The sequence below is a fragment of the Vicugna pacos genome, unplaced genomic scaffold (genome assembly GCF_048564905.1).
Source record: "Vicugna pacos unplaced genomic scaffold, VicPac4 scaffold_118, whole genome shotgun sequence".
In the NCBI taxonomy this organism is placed as follows: Eukaryota; Metazoa; Chordata; class Mammalia; order Artiodactyla; family Camelidae; genus Vicugna; species Vicugna pacos.
In genome coordinates this window covers 395,297-416,521 of record NW_027328798.1, presented here as the reverse complement: position 1 = coordinate 416,521, position 21,225 = coordinate 395,297, and the positions used below count along the sequence as shown (strand labels likewise).

Sequence of the window (21,225 nt, the reverse complement as noted above, 5' to 3'; positions counted from 1 at the left end):
AAAATGCTCAAATATGTATTATTTCCACTAAGATGCTAATTCTACCTTAGAACATTTCTGCACTTCTGTATTTATGTGAATAAAGCGAATAGTATTTCTACAAGCCTCATAGTTAAACACTGTTAGTTTGGGGCTATTATGTAACATGAAATAATGGTACATCAACATAGTCGTTTTTCATTTATTTTTATGTAACACCGAGATGAGGTTTTTGCCCTGAAGACTGGTTTTATTGAAATTTTACCTACGTTACGGACAGTCAGTTTATGTGAAAGCCCTCATTTCTCCCCTTTTTGATATATGCTCCATTTGGCTATATATAACATATAACTTGGCATGAAACAAAATTCCCAAATCATTCACATAATACAATTAATATGTTTAATTATATTTTTTAAATGTTAAAAAGAAAAAGAAAACAGATTCCTCTACCTATTAGGCACTTCTGTGGCAATATGTAACACACCCCTTAACCATGACATTGAAGAACTGAGCTGATACCAGCCCCTTTCCACCTGCTCAGCCCCACCTTTTCCCATCCCCTTTCCCATCCGGAGAGGACATCCCTCCCATTGTCCAGGCCCAGATGTTGGAACCATGTCCTTTCTCTCTCTTTCTTTTACACTCACAGACAGCAAATCCAGCTTGTTAGAAAATTCTGGATATTCTGTCTTAATTAAATACCTGCTCTCTGCTCCCCGCCCTCCTAAGAGCCACCTTCAGCCTTTCCTGGATACCAATAGCCTTCTGTTTCCATCTTTGCTTTCCTACAATCTCTCATCCACACAGAGTCAGAGGGAGCCTGTAAAAACATACATTGGGGGTGGTGGGTGTTGCTCAGTGGTAGGGCGCATGCTTAGCATGCTTGAGATCCTGGGTTCAATCACCAGCACATTCATTAAAATAAATAAATTACTTCCCCCCAAAAAACACAAACACAAAAGCATAAGTTGGACTACATCACCCCTCCCCTCAAAACTCACTAAACGGGTCACCATGTCATTAGGAGCCAAAGTCGTCACAAAGGCCTCAGGACCCGGCGTGCTCTGCCTCTCTGCCCACACTCTCCCCTTCACTCTGGGGGCCTATGGCTCCGGCTCTTCCTTCTTCCTCCGGATCTATTCTGCTTCAAGTTCATTACTCCGTGAGATCTGCCAGGATTGCCTTATTCTCTCCTGCCTGCCTCCCACCCCACCGCCATCACCCGAGTTTGCTCATATCACTCTTTTTTAAAAATTTATCCAAACTCTTGCTACCCCAACATGATGCCTGTTTCCTCTGCTAAAATTCTGAGCCCCCAGTGATGGGGAGTCATGTCTATTTTGTTGACTGATAAAGCCCAAGAGCCTTGGGAACGGTCTAGTTAGGAGATTCCCGTATGTAGTAGGAGCTTATACACATTTGCTGAATGAATGTAGATGCCCTGGTCCAATCCGATGGAGCACTTCTGTGACGTGCTCAAAGAATAACTCTCCTTTCCACCTGAGAGGGGGTGACAACTTCCCTGGTGATTAAAGGCAAGAATTTTTTGCTTTATGCTGTTAACCTTAGGCGGGGAGACTGGGGGATCTTCATATATATTTTTAAATTTGGTTCACTCTGCAGTTGGTCTTTGGTCTCTGTATAATTTTGAGAAACTCTTTATGAGTGATCATTCTTTGATCAGATTGAACAGGTTCCAGGGGGAAGGACCAAGCCTGTCCCATCAGCCATTCTATGTGTCTTGTCCTGGGACCCAGTGGATGCTCAGCATGTAAGTGAACCGACAGGAGTGAGTGAAGAGATGGGAGCATCTCATTATTGTGGCGGATCTCTGTCCAATGCCTTGAGATTTGGAGAAAGGTTTACGAGTGCAGAAGGGAGAGGTCAGGTCCTCTGTGCTTTTCCTGAGTGCCCTGGCCTTACCCATTCCCCCAGCCCCCTCTGGGCAGCCAAGCCAAGGAGCTGGGCCACCAGGGGTTATGCTGATCAATAATCCACCTTCACCCCAATTCCGGGGGTAGGTACACATGGTTGTAGACACTGGAGTCAGGTCCTTGGAGGAATTCCTCACCGAACTATGTTTTGGACCTTTTATTTTTCTCTAGAACCTCCAGCTGAAGAAGATTGTTTTAGACACATGAAAGTTGAGGACACCTTCTGTCCCCTCGCAACCCAGGTGGGGCTGGGAGTCTGCTGTTTCTATAGCCGGTGGGCTCGTGTTGATTTGGGCATCCCTGTGCCTGAATTCCTGCAGTACACTCGGTGGTAAGGTTGGGGGTGCCTGGCAGGGAGGGAAGCGGGTTGGGAGACTGTACAGCTGGGCTGATGTTAACCTGGGGTGAGCGGGAGCTTGCTGATGCATGGCATCTCGGGGCAGGGAACTCTCCACACTCAAGAGGGGTTCCCACTCCCGCAGGGTCCCTTTGATCAGGGTGCTGGGCTGTCAGGGGACCACAGGGGTCCCAGTGAGGATTAGGGTGCCTTCAGGCAATGGGAAGTGTGGGGTCCAGTGGCAATTGAATTAACTGTGCACCCAAACCCAGCCCCCACCTCTTTCAGCCTGTTTCCTAATCTGCAAAACTGGAATGTTATTAAACATCTCACGGGGTCATTGATGGGCTGGGACAGACTAGACAGTCAGGAGCTGGAATTCCTCTGTCCCCTGATTGTTTGCCTTCTTTCTGACTATTTGCTCTCACAAGCTCAGTCTCTCTGTCTCTCGCTCTTTCACTTCTAAGTGTCTCTCATGCTCTGGTTTCATTTGATTTCCAACCACCGCCCCTCCCCTCCGCCAAACTCCAGATGAGTGAACTTGATTTCTATGTGTCAGTTCCAAATTCCCAGGAAAGATGCTCTGTCACCCTCTGGATCTGCTGTCCAACCCATGAGTTGTGGCCAGAGGAGCGAGTCCTTCTGGGACCAGCAGAGGGTCTCTGCCGAGCCCCCAGCCACCACTGTGGGAGCACATAGCTCTCCGTGGAGGAAGTACTGGCTGTGACCTTGTGTCACTAAGTGTGAATTTATGTCTTCTCTTGAACCACCTTCATCCTCCTAAACAAAGATGAAAATTAAACACTCCCGGGATTTGTGTCATGGAACACTCAGGTTGGGGGCTAATGGGGCTGGAATTTCTGCTGTATTTAAGGGGCTACACTGAATCCCCAACGAGAGCCTACAAAGGGAACAGCACCGGCCCCACCCGGCACTTAGGGCGCTGAGTCTGCGTGACGGTGAGCCAGGCTTCTGACCACAGCTCAGGGGTCTGGTCTGACCAATTAGCCTTTGAAACCAACCAGCTTTGGATTCCTCAATCCCACCCTGAGGTTTTACCTGAACCATCAGCTTCTGTATCTCTGAAGACAGATGCTGAGGACCCTTCATGTAAGCCGTTCGCACAGCCCTGTTCAGGCCTTTGTGCTGCACGGTCTGCCCGGCGAGCTGACCGAGGTTGGTATTTTACTGATGTTAGAAGTAGTCTGGTTTCCCGATGTACTGTTTCACTGAACAAGCAACAGAAGCCACTTCTCGCTGATAAAAGCAGAAAAGGGACATAATTAAAAGATACTGGGAGGGTGTGTGAAGTGGCCAGGACCGGAGCCAACCCAGGAGCTGTAGGAGGTGTTAGGGAGCCCCAGGCACCAGGCTGGGAGGGGTGCTACCGGGCCCCCTGCCACCCCAGAAGGGACCCCCCTCCACCCGACCCTCCACCTCACTCACTGCAGGTTCATGTCCCGGCAGGGCCAGGTCACACTGAAGCCACCAGCACACACCTCAGTTGGGGAGCTGGCCCCGTCTGAGCTGCGGGCGTGCCTGGTGTGGGGAGAGGCCCAGTTAGAGGAAGGCAGTTCCCCTACTGTTCTGAGTTAAGGTGCAAGTCAGTGCCCATCACTCAGGAGAGCCAGGCTGGACGGACCTCATTGTGGTGACTAGGCTGTCTGAGTTCACTTATTACTTTCTACGTTTGAAGGCCCTGGAGGGAGAAAAAGTGAAGGTTCTAGTACTTATTTTGTGTTTCCCACGTACCAGGTGTGGTAAGCAAGCCACTTCAGACAAGGCCCGGAGCAACCACGTAAATAGGCCACGGAGCAAGTCGTGCAGTCAGGCCTCTGTGGTCCCGAAACCCGTGTCCCCATCGGCTCCATAGTTACCAGTGGAAACTAGGGGGATTTATGGGACTGTGTGCTCCTGTGAGGGCTGGGATATGTGTGTTTAAGTCCACATCTTCAGAAACTCGGCTAGAACCACAGCCACTGATTGCACGGTGGCAGAGGAAGGGAGGATTCCAGCCTCTGGTCCAGCTCGTGTGGAGCTCAGAAGTTCTTCCTCCTGTCCTGAAAATAACACCAAATCTGAGGGAGCTGCAAACCCACTGCTCTTCTTAGATCCCAGAAGACTGAGGGGGAAAGCTGCTTCCAACCCAGAGAGGTTGCAAAGGGAACAGCGGGCAGGCTTGGAGAGTCACAGCTCCCAAGGCAGAACCTGCTTTTGTAAGAACCCCGGGGGCAGGCAGATTTAACAGGTCCCTGAGGCCAGCAGGAGGCTCAGTGTGGGGAAATCAGAGTGTGACAACTCCAGGGGGCCAGTCAGAGGGGCCCCATGCTCTTTTTCATGTATTTTACATCCAGGACCGTGTCCTGTTCTCAGAATGAAGGTCAGAGGATAACTCCTCATGCTTCCTGCCTGGAGAGGAGAAAATAACTGTATTGAAATACACCCAGAACATTCTGTTTCATTGGGGGAAGTTGTTTTTTGTTTGTTTTTTTAATGAGAAATTATTTTACCAGAGCCTAACCAACCTGGGAGAAGGGAAATCCCTTCTGTGTCACCCAAATTGGGGTGGGGGGAAAGAGACACACTTGTGGAGGTCACAGCTCAGGGCACAGGCTCAATGAGAACTAATCACAGGACTGCAGATGCCCTGCTCTGTCCCGCTCCCCCAACACCTTACCTCCATGTCAGTAGGGCCCGTGTGTAATAACAGGAATAATACTAACAGAAGTAAATGTCTCAGGAGTGTCTAGGGAAAACCCAAAGACAGCGGGGAGATGAAAACAAGGACACACAGGCTGTTTTAGCCTCTCACACCAATAGCTGTAGCAAACTACACACAGCCCAGCCCCAGCAGATAAACAGACAACCTCACAGAAGAAATTATTTATTTTGGTTCTCTTACCCAGTGCATTCCATGGTGCATCCTCGCCTAGAATTGAGTGGAAGCAAGTCCATCTCAGAAGGGACATAACTGAAGAGGGATGGCTTCCCAGACTCTGAGGGGCAGAGAGAGCACCAGCCTGGGTTAGAGAAAGGTGAGGGGTGGGGTAGGGTGTGGGCTGCCTTCTTCCCCATATAAGGAACCTTCCTGAGGCCAGCACAGTAGGAGGGAGGGCCATGGGGTGGAAGCAGCCAGACTTCATCCTGAGAACTGTTGGGATGCCTCAAAGGGACCATTCAGGTGCCCAAACTGGGCCCTGATTGAGGGAGCCAGTCGGTCTGACTCAGAGCCCAGGACTGAGGTGGGCTCACAGCAGGCCGGTATTACTTGGCCGGATCCATTTCACTTCTCCGAAGCCCTGTGTAAAACATGAAGCGTGGACGGCCTGGTGAGCACAGCTCTGCCCTCAAGACCGGTTTCAACTCCTCTCTTCCCAGAGAACAGCATCTCTGAACCCGTCCTGGGTGACCTCACAGAGATCACCCTAGTGGCCCAGGCTAGTGACCGGGAACATGTACCTTCCTGCAGGCAACCCCTGACGTCCACTGATGCATCATATACTGGCAAAGAGTGAGTCACTGTGCATTGGTCTAACAGCAGAGGCTCTGCCAAAGGCCCAAGAGGTGGTGTGTGGGACATGCAGGGGTGCAGGAGTGTAAGCAGCGCAAAAGTGTAACTGGTGACAGGGGTGCAGGGGCTGTGGAGGGCGCAGGCATTTCAGGGGATGTGGGGGAGGAGGGATGCAGAATTGCAGAGAGTAGCAGGGGTGCAGAGGTGCAGGGAGTGTAGGGATGCAGGGAGGTGCTCAGGGACCTGGCCAGGATAAGAAGGCAAGTGCACATCCTTGCAGTCAGCCTGACCCCGGTAGGCTATTGCAATGCTTTTGGGCGGCGGCGGCGGCGGTGGCGGTTGGGAGGCTGCCCGGGCAAGCCGATCGATTTCTTCTCTTCCCTGCAGCCTGGCCTGGGGTGGGGCTTGGCCGCCGGAGATTCACCAAATGTTGCACTCCAGGTAAGCTTGCTCCTGGTAGGTGGGGCGGTTAGGTCAGAGGGCGGTGGCAGCGGCAGAGGGGCGGAGCGGGTCTACCCCTGGTGAACGGGTGGAATAGCTGCCTTGTCCCGGCTGCTGGGCCTGGGAGCGGCCTCTTCTTCCCCAGGTCGCCGGACACTCCTGTCCCACTCAGCTTGCTGAGTGCGGAGTGGGGGCGGGGCCGTTAAGGTGCGGGACCCACGGGGGGAGGGAGGCTGCCGCGGGGGAGCCGATCAATTCGCTCCGCTCTCCCCGGAGGCGGAGCCAGGGGCGGCTTCTGCTGCCCTAGAGGCGGGACGCGGGTCTCCAGATGAACTTGCTCCTGGGAGGCGGCGGCGGAGGCGGCAGGGGCAGGGGATGTGTTCCAGGGAGTTGCTCCATTTCTTCTCTCCCCCACGGCCTGGCTTGGGGGCGACGTCTGCCGCCGGAGATTTGCCTGAGGTCCGACTCCAGGTGAGCTTGCTCCTGGGAGATGGGTGCAGTGCGGTCAGGGGGCTGGTAAGGTGGTGGCTGCAGGCATAGGGAGGCTGCCCCGGAGGAGATTGTGGATTAGCTCCATGTCTGCACCGCGTGGCCTGAAGGCGGCCTCTGCTGCTCCAGGTCCCGGGACACCCCTGTCCCACTTTGCCTGCTGGGGGCGGGAGGCAGGGTAGTCAGGGTGCAGGGGTGGCGGTGGTCGGGGGCCTGCAGCGGGGGAGCGGACCATTTGCTCCCATCTTCCCCGCGTCTTGTCCTGGGGGCGGTCGCTGTTGCCCTGTGTTATGAGACGCGTGTATCCTAGTCGGCCTGACCCCGGGAGTTGGACTTGGTACTTTGGGGGTGGTGGCAGCAGCGGCAGGTTTTCCCATGGAACTTGTCCATTTGCTCCCACTTCCCCCCATGGTTTGCCCTGGGGGCGGTCCCTGTTGTCCCAAGTTCGTCGGACGTCCATCTCCAGGTCAGCCTGCTCCCTAGAGAAGGCCACTGTGAGGTCATGGGCAAGAGTGGTGGCTGCTGCGGGGGTAGGGGCTGCCTTTGGTAGCTGGTGGATTGGCTCCCGTCTCCCCGATGGCCTGGTGTGGGAGTGGCCTCTCCTGCCCCAGGTCACCAGACGCACCTGTCCCACTCAGCCTGCTGGGGGAGGGGCGCCCTGGGCGGTGCCTTTAAGGTGCGGGGGTGGCGATGGCGGGGGTAGAAGACCTGCAGCGCGGAGCCTGTCAATTTGCTCTCCTCTTCCCCGTGACCAATCCTGGGGGCGTCCTCTGCTGCCCAAGAAGCCGGATGCCCGTCTCCAGGTCAGCTTGCTCCTGGGAGACGGGCCCGATGTGGTCGAGGGGCAGAGGCAGTTGCGACGGCCGGCTGCCCCGCCTAATGGGGCCACTTCTTCTCCTCTCCCCTGACCTGGCCTGGGGACGTCCTCTCTGGCGCAAGATTCGCCTGACACCCCACACCTGGTCTGATTGCTCCTGGAAGGTGGGCGCGGTGAGATCAGGAGGTGGAGAGGACAGGGGCTGCCCCTGGAGAGCTGGAGGATAAGCTCCCATCTCTCTGCAGGCCTGACGTGGGGGCGGCCTCTGCTGCCCCTCGTTCCCAGGTCACACTTCTTCGGGTCATATTTCCCCGGGGTTGCGGTAGGGTGCGGGGGCGTCGGGGTGTTGGCGGGGGTATGGAGCCTGCCGCTCGGGAGCTGGGGGTTTAGCTCCCATCTTTTCCGCAGATTGGCCTGAGGGCAGCCTCTGTTGCTCCAGGTCGCAAAGCAATTTCTCTGACAGCTTAGCCACCGGAGGTGGGCAGGATGGGCTGAGAGGGCTGAGGCAGCCGCCAAGGCAGCGACGGAGGGGGCTGTCCCTGGCCAGCTGGTCAATTTGTTCCCATCTCAACCTTTGCTGCCGCAGTTTCGCAGAACGCCCTTCTCCAGTTTATTCTTCTCCAGGGAGGTGGGCGCAGTGCATGCAGCCCGAGGTCTGGGCTCTCCCTTGGGAGGGGCAGAACTCTCTTGTTCTCCTTTGTCTTTATTCTTCAGCGAAGTGGTTACTGGACGCAATTCTTAATTCTGAGAAAGTGTAGCCTGTGTTATGGAAGAGCTGCTGGACAGTGAGGTTTCTGGGTGGATTTTCACATCAGCTGATGCCCCAGGCAGGCAGGAAAGCTATTACTCAGAGCTTCTTAGTCTGGGGTTGGGGATGGCCCCGCCATCCTCACCATGCTTTTTAAAAATGTGTTACTCCCCTCTTTTTCCTAGGTGACATTTTAGGTTATTGGGTCTCAGATTGCTGACACACTCATCCCTGTTCTCAGACATCTTTTAAACTTGGGTGAAGTGATAAGTAGGGGAAGATGATTTACTGAAAGGTAAGAATACTTAAATTCGCATTAAAGCTACATTCTGTCAATCTTTCTAAAATGATTTTCCTCTGATTCTAAATCCACGACCTAGTGAATGTTGTACTCCTGTGTAAATTATTGATCTTCACATCACATTTGTTGAGTGGTCAACGAGATTTGTTAATTAGATTATTCCTGAAAGGAAAAGTTCAGGCTTTTCAGAGTTCCTTGTCTGATGTCACCCAGGCAGTCACAGTAGAAGACAGAGCTGATATAAAAATCCCTCAGCTGCCTGAACTGCAAAGCTTCTGGGATTACTGATCCCTGAAATGCAGGTGACTCTTGATGATAATCTGGGGGATGGTTTAAATGATCAGATTCTTCCAGTCCTATAAATGGGTTCCGTGGCCCCAGCCCCGGGAGAACTGGACATAAGGGCCATATCGTGTGTGGTGGGATGGGAAGGCAAGGTGTAAGAGCTGGAATCACTGAGATTCCACACTCGCTAAACACAGACTCCAGAGCCTAATTGTTGTCAGGTTCTGTTCTGGATTTGAGAGTGTGTTCATACATGATTCTTGCCCTTCTGGAGTCACTGCCTGGGTGGAAGTAACCTTTACATAGATCTGTGGAGGATGACATTTAAGTAGATGGGCTGTTATGGTTCTCAATGTGCACAGGCTTGCTCTTCCAGGCACTCGTGGGACTAACGCGAGTCATGTTATTCACTCATTCACTGATTTATTACCCTTGAATTGATCACTCGTCCCACAGTAAGTGAAACAAGGTAACAGGAAGCTGAGTTTTGTCCCCTCTCCTATCACTGATTGTTTTTCAGTCGGGCGCCCTGCGTATGCATTGTGAAACGGTGGTATTTCGTGCCCAATGGGGCAGCACTGTCAGTTCTGAGAATCAGGGGAGACACATGGGTAGGACAGCACCCTGACACACATGGCACCCCCCATCCCGTGAGACAGAATTGTCGATGCTCAGGTGACCCGATGTAGACTGCGGTGCTAAACCTGAGCATGTTTAGTTATCCTGGTGGCTATGAAAATACAGACTACCAGTCGCTACCTCTGGAGACTCTGAGGGTGTGCACCCCAGAATTCTGCATTTTAAGAAGCACTTTAACGAATCCTGATGAAGAGATCTGAGTGTCCCACGGAGAAACACTGGTGTGCGAGGCACCAATATTGAGGATTCTCAGGGAACGATGTCTTTTTAGGATGGTCCATGGGCCCTCACTTTAGACTTTTGCCTTGGGTTTAATTGTATGTGTTCAGAAGTGATGTCTTTCAATTCCAGTGCATGTCAGCATGCTCTGTGCAGGGATTTACTCTCAGTAGATGGCAAAAACTATGATTCTTCAGGTCACCGAGCTACACTGTGAACGATATTTTATTTTGGTTTTCTTTGTAGCAATGCAGAGTCTCCCGAGAAGAGATTTAGACTCAACAGCTTTGTGTCAGACTTTGGAAGACCGCTGCTGCCCAAGGTGTTCTCTGGCAGTGCAATGACGAATCTAGGTCCCTCTTTCACTGCTACATCAATGAAGTGGACCACTTGGACAAGGCCAAAGCTGGTATCGCTACCATAGCCCTTTACAGTGTTATTCGGCTCCAGGAAGCCATCAGATGCAGCAGGTGGCCAGAGGAGGAGCCGAACAGACTCATGAAATGTGACATCCCCAACTTTATCAACACGGACCAGAACTCTGCCTTTGTGGAAGATGATTTCCTGATTTTGTAACTACCGATTGTTCTAGAAAATAAGCCAGTTGCCCAGAACTCACACAAAGACTTGAATTGAGAAACGTGCTTTCTCAGGTATCTTTCTGAAGATGTGAAGTCTGTCTTTGTATGGAAGGAAGTCCCCTTTCACAAAACTGAATGTGTTTGTGTCTGAGAGAGGGAAATGGAGACAGAAAGACGAAGAAGCAGAAGAGAGCCCCCTCAGAAGAGATCTAGTTAAGGTGAGTTTTTGTGCCTTTAAAAAACATTTGGGGTTTTAGGGGGAACAAAGTATTTACACTGTCTTATTCTCCTCATTGGAAACCTTGGCCCCGTCGTCAGAGTCAGCGGCCTTGAACGGGGGTTGCACGCTGCGTTTCATCTGGCACTGCCACTTCCACGCTCTGCCTTTAGCACGTTGCTTTGCCTGTCAGGGTTGCCACCCTTTTAACTGTAAGGTGAGGAGTCTGGAGTAGATGACCCACCCCAGCTCTGCTGTTTTGCAAATTTCTGATTTCGTATTCGGATGAGTCTGGGATACACCCAGAGCAGTATAAACCAGGCCCTACCTCCTGCCTATTGCTGGGGCATCCCTCAGGTCTGTGCCTTCTACTCAACCCTTTACTGAGCCCAGCTTTTGTCAGGAGCCCAAGTGCCTACCGGGATGGCAGGGGACTTGTCTTTCGTGGTCACGGTGGCCAAGAATTCTATTGGTGTGCTGAAACAACTCTTCTGAGATCCTCCACCCACCCCTGCTCAAACCTAATGACAGCACTACGGTTCCTTTCCTAGGAGGAGGATCAATCCATGGTGCATTTTATGACAATCCTGTCCCCAGGGATGCACGGAAGTTTATCAGCTGAGTGAGGGGAGGTGCCTCTGTGTCCCTGTATCTCTGTCTGCTGACAGTTCGCTGCCACCGGCTACTGAACAAGAAAAGTGCTATTCACCATGTTGTGTGTTTTCCAAATGTGTAGGTGATGGTCTTGTGGCTCGTGCGTGGGCTTTGATTTGGGATGGTGAAGGGCTTATAAATACCTCATCAACATGTATTCGAGGTGGCCTGGTGCCACACAGATTTGATTCATGAAGGCATCAAGCCTGCACACTGGTTTGGAAACAACTTGGTTTTGATCATTCACACTGCATGCATGACTCGCTGCTAATCTCTGGGTGGTTTTTTCATTTCAGATTTATTCACCCCATGTCTTGCTTAAGCTGAAAAATACATTTATTTCACCAGAATATTCTCTGATTCTTTGTTTACACACATCCAGTTTTTTTAATTCCTTTAAAAATGATTCTGTGTTTATAATGCCTCCTAATTTCTATCATCTCTATGTTGCCAGTGGCCTGAGACATGCACCAGATTTGATGCCGGAACAGTTCCACCAAAAGAAATCCCTTTGCCGTAATATCTTTTGAGGAAAATATTATTCTTTAAGGCTCTAACAGTAAATCGTAGAAGAAAGCATGGAACATTTCTTGTAGTTAATACATGTTCATGCGAAAAGAAATGATATTTTCATTAAACAATGTTGATTTTAATAACTTTTACAAATGTGAACATTATTATTCATAATTTAAGTAACCAGATAAAACCACAGTTATTTATTATGAAGATTGAAAACTATTTACACGGTCTCTTAATTAGAAGTAGCTTTATTAGAAGACTGAAGGGTATTTAAAAGATGGAAAAATACCCATGATGACACCATCATTTTTATTAACTAAATATCAAGAACTGCGCAGGGATAAGATTTAACCCTCTGCAAACTGCCAAGTTAGCATGAGGTAGTTTGTGGATGCTGCCAGAGGACAGGACACTCCCCCAGGATCAGAGACAAAGGACTTCCTGCCAGCACAGCAGGCAGCCTGTGGTTCAAGTTCATATTGGTTCCTGAGTTCCTTTCCTATTGCTGTTGTAACAAAGGACCACAGACTCAGTGGCTTAAAGCAATACACATTCATCTTCTCACTGTTCTAGGGTGCAGTAGTGCAAAGTCAATGTCAGTGGGCTAAAACCAACGAGTGGCCAAGGCTAAGTTCCACACCGAGGCTCTTGGGAGGGATTCGTCATCCTACCTTTCCCAGCTTGCAGAGGTGCTCACACTCCTTGGCCCAGGGCCCTGTGTCACTGTGACCTCTGCTGCCACTTTACATCTCTGTCTCTGACTATATAGATATAGAGGAAGAGTCTTCTACATCTGGTATGGACCCTTTTTCCTACATGGACATTGTATCCCTATTTATGTGCAGATGAAAACCCCTTCCCTCCAGGGTGCGGTGGCATCAGCTCACAAGATGACCACTCTGGGCTTTAAGTGTCCTCTTTGTATTGTCATCAGGGAACTTCTCTCTCCATAGTTAGCTCTGTGTTAATTTGTTGTTATATTTTACCCAGAATTACTGAAAGTTTTACTTAAAAGGGATCCTAATTAGCTCTGTTTACCTGTTTCCAGAGCTGAAAGCTTCAGTTCTAGAGTATCAGTTTGATTTTTCCTAAAAATACATTCCAGTATATTTCTCTGGTGAAAGTCTCTACCCTGTTATCTATTGTCCCATCATTTCCTTATTTTCTTGAATATATTAAAAGTATTTTATAGCCTTTATTGGTAACTCTGATGCCTACATCACCTGGGGTTTGCATCCTTTGTCTAATGCTCCTTATTCTCATGTTATCTGTCATATAGTCTGGACATGTTGCATGTCTAGAAATTCTTTATTACATGGCAGACATTGCAAATGAAAAATCCATGTTATCTTCCGTGAGAGCTTTTCTACCTTCCCGTTAGGCAGACAGTGTGAGGGACTGATCATGTCACTCCAATCAGGCGCTGAGGTGGATCAGGACTAAAGTGCCTTTTTTCTTAAAACAGCTTTGAGGTATACTTGGCAAAATAATTTTCACACGTTTAAAGTGTACAGCTTAATACGTTTTGACGTAAGTATATCCCCAAGGAACCATGACCACACTCAAGACAGTGAACATACCCATCACCCACAAAGCTTCTCTCCTGACTTTTGTTGTCCCTCCCTCCCTCCCCGTCTCTTCTCCTGGGAACCATTGATCTGCTTTCTATCACAACATATTGGTTTGCATTTTCAAGATCCTTATATGAATGGATTCATGCAGTATCTACTCTATGTTGTCTGACTTCTTTCATTCAGTGTAATTATTTTGAGAATCATCTGTGTTGCTGTATTAATAGCTTGTTTGTCTTATAGTAGAGTATTGTTTAGTGCTGAGATTTTACTGAAGAGTTTATTGTGAGCAGTGTTTGTATAGACCATCATTTCTTTCTGCATTTACTTCTTGATGGATGCATGGGTTATTTACAACTTGTGCTATTATAAATAAAATAGCAGTGAATATTTGGTTACAAGTCTTTGTATGGACATATGCTTTTCCTTTCTAAAGCACCAGATGAGGAATGTCTGGATTATATGGTACACAGGTGTTTACCTTTTTAAAAGAATCTGTTAAAGACTTTTCCAAAATGGTTGTACTATTGTAAATTCCTCGTGGTGTGTATCAGTTCTGGTTGCTCTACTTCCTTGCCAGCACCTTGTAAGGTCAGTCTTTCTAACTGTATTCATTCTAGTATGTATGTGAACTAGTATCTCACTGTGGTTTTTAAAAGTATTTCTCTAATGACTAATGACACCTTTAATCAGCATCTTTTCATATGCTTATTATCCATCTGGATATCTTTACTGAAGTGTGTTTTCTGGCCTCATTCATTCAGGTGTTTGAATTATTATTGAATTTTGAGACCTCTTTATTCTGGATCAGATACAATGAGAGAACTTTATCAGATATATGATCTGCAAATAGCTTCTGTCTATGGCTTGCCTTTTCATTTGCTTAGCAGTGTTTAGAAGAGCATTGAAGAGTCTTCATGTTCATAAAGTTCACTCTATCAGTTTCTTTTTAAAATAGATGATACTTTTGGTGTCATAGCAAAGAAAAATTTGCCAAACCCAAGGCCATAAACCTTAAGCCTATGCTTGTTCTCCTAGCTGTTTTATAGTTTTAGATTTCCTATTAAGATCTATGATCCATTTTGAGGTAAATTTTGTATATTTTGTGAGGTGTGGATCAAAGTTCATTTTTTTTTTTTTTTTTGCGTATCACGATCTAATTGTTCCAGCACTACATGCTGAAAAGATCCTTTCTCCACAGCATCCTTTTTGAGAATCAATTGTCTGTATAAGTCTTGGTTTAGTTCTGAACATTCTATTGTGTTCCATTATTCTATTTTTCTGTTTTACACCAACACCATAATTTCTGATTACTGTAGCTTTATAAAAAAAGTTTGAAAATCAGATAGTGCAAGTCTTCCAACTTTGTTTTTCTTGTTCAAAGTTGTTTTGGATTTTTGGGATCCTTTGAATTTTTATATGAATTATAGAATAAGTTTTTAAATTCCTTACATCCTGTTCTGCCAAAATTCCACCCATGTCTTTGGCCGTCTCCAAAGCCACATTTTCTGAAGAAGTCTCTCTAGATCCCAGGTGAAAGGAATTTCTCTTTCGTCTGTGCTCAAATCACATTTGATATTATTTGATTACATTTAATCATATTTGCCTGTATGTACTTGTCTGACCTTTCCAGCCATTTAGTAAATCTCATAAGATTAGGAATCTTGACTTGGTTCCCTCTGTGTGCTGAGAAACTAGTTCTATGCTTTGCAGGAGTGAGCCCTGCAGTAAGAGGTATCTGCAGCACACATCTAGCTCATTGCTTGAATATTGTCAAGGAATTCTGCAGATTTAGAATTGTTTATTGATTGTTGTCTCCAAGACGGCTCAGTCTTTTTTATTTCTATTGCTACTGCTGCAGTTTCAAAGAACAATGGGCTAGTTATTTTCCAAATATCAAATCATACTCTAATTGTGTTGTCACGCAAATTATGTGCTGCTGTGTCTTAACAACCTGCTTAGTGTTCACAGGCTCCTTCACTCATGGAAAATTTGGGAGAATGTCATATCCTTAGAGATAGCAATGCTGTCTTTGGCGACCTGAGCAGCAGTATCTGAATTCACTCCTGCTGTTTTTCCAGTGTCCCCTCTAGACCTCCTCCAGCCCTCCATGGGGGGCCCTGCAGTTCTGCCCTAGAAAAGCCTGTTGCTTCTCAGGAAGACTTCCCTATGAAACATAACCATGTCCTTCTTGTGGGGACATTCAGTCCAGAGACCTGAAAGCAGGGGAAAATATTTAGCCTGCTTTTGGTAGAACCTAAATTCTTCCATACTTGTTAGAAGCAATTTCAATGAGGAAACTGTTTTGGCATCTAACAAATCAGCATAAATGACTGATGAGGAAGATCAGCTTCCCCATCCCACTCAGTCATCATGTTGATGTGACACACACATTGGCAAACATTTTCTCCTGTGAGCAACGTAAAGTTCAAGACGTTATGAATGGCTTTTTGTTTTTATTTCTTTGTCTTTCCACATTCACTGTGTCTCGTGAGATTATATGAATCCTGCTTATTTTCAGCCCAGCACTAAACTTTTTAAAAGGATCACGTGTTTAAAAGGCTAGTGGACAATTTTTTAGAAGACAGAAACCCTTAAATTTTGGTCCCAGATTTGAATCTTGGTTAGTGGTGAATGAAAATTCCCGTTAAAATTTTAAATTCAGTGATATAAAGTCTTAAAAATAGTTAAATATTAGTCAATTTCATTAAACACTATAAGAGTTATTTACCTTTAAGCCTGTTTCTGGGGCAATTTTGCAATGATTCCCTCCCTTTATCGATTCCCTCTTTATCAGAATCCTTGAGAGGCCCCTGTCATCATTGTCAGTATCATCATCATCAACATGGAACTGATTCTTCTGGAAGATTCTAGGAAAATAAAGAGATGGACGGGATTATGTGTAGGTCAGTGTGTGCATATACAATAAGAACAGCTGTCAGACATTAGATGCAAGATACCCATTTCATTTAGGGGAGAATGTGGTCATGAAATCCTGATGTGGTGAATGAAGGAAGCGGTGGGAACAGGATAGTCAATGGAAAGGAGGAGGAAGTGAGTGAATTGGAGAGCATAGATCCTTGGTTAGTTGATCAGCACATTGGTGAGAATGAGGGGAGTGTGATGGCAGAATCATGTCCCTCCCCGGCCACAGGGTAGCCACCTGTGACATGTTACTGTACATGGCAAAAGGGATGACAGATATTTTAGGATTAAAAATCTTAGAGGATTTCTGTCTCCTAAATTGTCTATTAGTTAGCCTTTAAACCCATGATACATTATTATAGATTAGTGCAGGGGCACAAATAAAAAGGATTCATATAATCTCACCAGACAAACTGAATGTAGAAAGGATAAGGAAGAAAAACAAAAAGTCACTTATAAGTGCCTTGAACCATAAATTGCTCATGAGGAAATGTTACACAAGGTGAATGTCACAGCCACATACATACTGCCTGAGTGGGATGGGACAAGGGGATCCTGAGATGAGACAATAGGGTGAGTAGTCTGGATTGTCCAGGTGGGCTGAATGTAATCACAGGGGTCCTTAAAATGGAGGATATTTCCCAGCTGAGTTTAAAATCAGAGGGAGGTGTAGCGATGGAGCAATGTTCAGAAAGGCTGCTGACCATGAAAATGGAGGAAGTTGAGGGGCACAAGCTAAGGAAGGTGGGTGACCTCTGTAAACTGGAAAAAAAAAAGGAAACATTCTCTTCTAGACCCTCTAGAAGGAAGGAACCCTGCTGGTATCTTGAATTTATCCCAATGAGAACTGTGTTGGATCTCTGACATCCACAGCCATAAGCTGATAAGTCTGTGCTGGTTTAAGCTATTAAGCTTATGGGAATTTGTTACAGTGGTAATAGGAAAATAACATAGTGAGTGGTAGTGTAAGGGATTAAAGGTCTAGGATGGGGTGTGGAGAGAATTCTGACATTTACACCTAAAAAACAACCAGGTGAAGGGGGAAGGTGTTTTAAGGAAGACCTACCTGGCAGGGCTGTCAAGCAGACTGGAGTGAGCGAATCCTTGGAGTTAGAGGAATCAATTAAACCTCACAAGGAAAATAAGAAATAAAATGTAGCAGGGCTTCAGTGTTAGTAGATGTAGGAATGGAAATGGGCAGAGAGATATAAACATTATTTTGAAATTAGCTACAGGTTTGATGACTGCATGTTTGGGAGAGTTAGCCGATGTGTGGACTGAATGCATCCCCTCAAAATCCATATGTCGAAACCTCATCTCCCAGGGTGATGATATAGGGATGCGGGGCCTTTGGGAGGTGATTAGTAGGATAAAATGAGGTCATGAGAGTAGAGCCCTCATGAATGGTATTAGTGTTCTTATACAGGGCCCCAAAGTGCTTGCTTCTCTCTCCTCTCTGGGCCATGAAGATAGTGGGAAGACAGCCATCTTCGAGCTGGCAATCCTCTCCCAGATACATTGACCTTGAAAGCCTCAGCCTCCAAACCATAAGGAATATGCTGGTAGTTTAAGCCACCCGACACACGGTAATTTGTTACAGAATCCCAGACTGACGAAGACAGTGGAGAATGCCACTGTGTTTTGCACTGATTGCCTGGAGAATGCTGAAACCCAGGGAAGTGGGCAGCACAGACGTTTACTCATTTAATCCTGCCAACACTGTAGGGGATAGAGTCTACATTTTCCTCGCTATTTAAAAGGTAAGGAAAAAGAGGCACAAATAATAACAATGACAACGACAACAACAACAACAACAGCAACAATAATTTGTCCAAGATTCACACAGAAATCCCTGGAGGGAGAGTGAGAATTAATACTTATGCAGGCTGGCCCCAGAGCCCCTGCTCATAACTACTAAGTCAGATCACCTTGCTTATTTAATCAGTTTTTTTCAACTGTGATATGAGTGTACTGTGTCCAGTAACTTATAATTTCAAAATACCTCACTGTAAGGGAAACATTAGTCGCAGGCATTACAACCCACAGAAAGCTAGACATACAAAAATAACTTGTTAAGGCAAGATAACCAATAATGTTTTTAAATATTATACCTGCTGACCCTTTGTAATAAAGTGTTTATTTATAATTCTGTCTGGCTACAGAATAACATCATAATCCTGCATGTGGCTGGTGGCTCCCGTGTTGGACAGCACGGGTCTAGAGAATTTAAATGACTTGCCCAGCCTTGCCCAGGAAGCTCGTGGTGGGATCAGAGCTATAGTCTGGGACTGTTCCTTCCTATCCAAGTCCCTCATGGAAGTTTAGAAGCTTCTCCTTTGGTGCCCAGCTGTCTATCCGTACTTATGACATCTTGTCAGGTGCCCCGGCCTGCTCCTGAACATCAGCCAGAACCCACTTCTGCTCTATTTTGGCCAGGTAATACCTTCTAGCAACTTCCATTGCCTTCTTGGCATCAGTTTTTACATGGAAGGGTAGTGGCTAGAGAAGGAAATGTGTCCACATGACAGGTTTTTCATAAATAAAGTAGGAGTGGTCAAGAGAAGAAAACCTCAGGAATACGAGTGGAAGCAGGTCATTTAATATACCAAATGCGTACTTTCAATGTATGTTTGTGTTTCCGAGTCCACGCTTGTTCTACTCGTGCATTATAGGCCAACACATCAGGAGACAAGGATTTGGGGCAAGAAATAGTGGCTTTAATTTGTAAAGCCAGTGGAGAAGATGGTAGACCAATGTCCTGGAGAACCATCATCCCAAGTCAGAATTCAGGCTCTTCTTATATTAAAAAGGGGAAGCGGGAATGCTTGGTTGATGCAAACTTGGTGTATGAATTCTTTGTTTTTAGAATCCTTTGTTCTTGCAGCTCTTCACCTGGGTCAGATCCGTGTAAACCTCCAACAAGCAAATGTTATTTTCTATTCTGTATCTTGTTATCTTTATACGAATGGAAAAGTGATAATATCCTTCAAAGTCAGAGCCTTGAGAATAGGGTCTCCTGTATATTTCAGGATCTAGGCAACATTGTTTCACAAAAGGTGCAGAAACAGCAAGACTAAGCCTAGGAAACAGGGCACAGGTTTAAAGTCAAAGGAACAGATCTAATATGGAGTCAGATTTGTTCTTTCCTATTTCAGTAGTGCCATGGAGAAGGCACTGTGGGCAGCTTTCTGTAGGGTCCTGGAGGCTTTCTCTCTCAGCCTCTGTGCGCCTCTATTGAAAACCCGTCATCGCTATCTGGCCTGCTGGAAAACCAGTCCGCCTGTTTTGCCCTGAAGTTGTGTTCTGTTTATAACTCATCTCTACTCCTTGGAAAACAACTCAATAAAAACTCAGTTGGTTTCCCACCAGCCCTGAGCAGGGGTGAGGGATAGCATGTTATTATTTTATTAAAAAAATATATAAAAGAGTTTTAAAACAGCACTGGGCACATAGGAGAGAGACAATCAATGCTTCCTGGCTTAAATCGAAAATGATGACTCAGTGAGTCTATGGCTGCTGTATTTGCTGAGCTAGTTACTCCTTTGCTCCATTACACATTTATTTTAACTGAAAAAGAAATATATGCATATGGTTAAAAAAATTCAAACAGAGCAAAAAATACTCAAGTGAAAGAAGTTTTCCCTCATCCTCTGTTCTTACACGCCTCCCTGGAGATGCCAATGTTTACAATCCTTTGTGTGCTTTTCCAGATATGCTATGCAAGTTCCCACCAATGTATGTAAATTCCTTTAAAGTTTTACTTATTTTTAACTTTAAGGGATTTAAATCCTCAAGTGGCTTCTGCCACAGTAATAGAAAAGAAGAAATCTGACTCCATATTAAATCTGTTCCTTTGACTTTAACCCTGTGCTCTGTCTCCTAGGCTTCTTCTTGCTTGTAAAACAATGTTGCCTAGAGCCTAAAATATACAGGAGAGCCTATTCTGAAGGCTCTGACCTTTAAGGGTATTTAACACTTTTCCAATCATATAAAGATAACACGTTGCAGAATAGAAAATAACGTTTGTTTTGTTGGAGGTTTACAGGGATCTGACCCAGGGAGATAGCTGCAAGAACAAAGGATTCTAACAAGAAGGAATTCCTACACCAAGAAGTTTGCAAAAACCAAGCACATAGGAAAGCAGCCTGAATTCTGACTTGGGGAGATGGTTTTCCAGGACATTAGTTTGCCATCTAGGTCTACAGAAACTTGCTATTCCATGCCCCAACACTTGGTCTCCCAACTTACTGGCCTGTCCTGCACTGAGGAGAATGAATTTGGACTCAATAACACTTCTACCTACCTAGCAAGTTGGACACTGGGACTGAGGGCAGCTCTCCCACACACAGGGGCCTACTGTGAGCCCTTGATTATTCCCCGAGGTTGGGGTGTGGTTTACCCAGGAGGGATGGGGACTCTACACCAACACTCAGGCAGTCTGCTCCTTCTGGGTCTCTGACATTTTACCTCCCTCTCCCTGCCAGCCCAACATTTGGGACAGTGGAGCTAAGGCAGAGATCGTGCCTGCCTGTTTCCCAGCGTGTAAAAGGGGAACATGTACTCTTCCCAAGGTAGTTCTGAGAAACAACACCTGCGGGTGCTTGGTTCCCTGAGCAACAGTAAACCTAGCTCCTTGTGGGGGCAACGGGTATGATACCCGTAGGGTTTCTGCAGAGACCTTAGCTGGAGGGCTGGGCCAGGGACGTAAAATATGAGCTGTGGGCAATGACGGGTAAGAGAAGGGTGTATAGGCAGGACTGCTGCCTCCTTCGGGGTGCCACAAGAGGTAAAACGCTTTCTCCCCATCTCTGTTACTCCCCTCCCAATTCCAGATAACTGCCTTCCCTCTGCTCCTCCTGTCCATGTGTCTCCCTCCACTTTTCCCCGCCTCCCCTCCTCCTCCCCTATTCTCCCTCCCTCGGTTCCCCTTCTCTCTCAGGACCCAGAGCGGATCGCTGGCCCTCCTGCGCATGCGCAGTTGCTGCCAGCTGGACCGCGGGTTGGAAGCTCCAGCTCCGAGCCGGGGATCGGCCCCAATGGCTTCTCAGCTCTGTC

General features: G+C 47.1%; 1 long non-coding RNA gene across 1 annotated transcript; it reads left to right on the top strand.

Annotated features, from left to right (window-relative positions):
- Window positions 1-1,442: 1,442 nt before the first annotated feature.
- LOC140694997 (uncharacterized) lies at window positions 1,443-10,224 on the top strand. The gene is made up of 9 exons (XR_012070672.1): window positions 1,443-1,517; window positions 1,667-1,753; window positions 2,088-2,247; window positions 5,160-5,288; window positions 5,632-5,764; window positions 6,152-6,205; window positions 6,482-6,676; window positions 8,445-8,554; window positions 9,950-10,224. It is a non-coding gene; the product is annotated as an uncharacterized lncRNA (long non-coding RNA).
- Window positions 10,225-21,225: the final 11,001 nt, after the last annotated feature.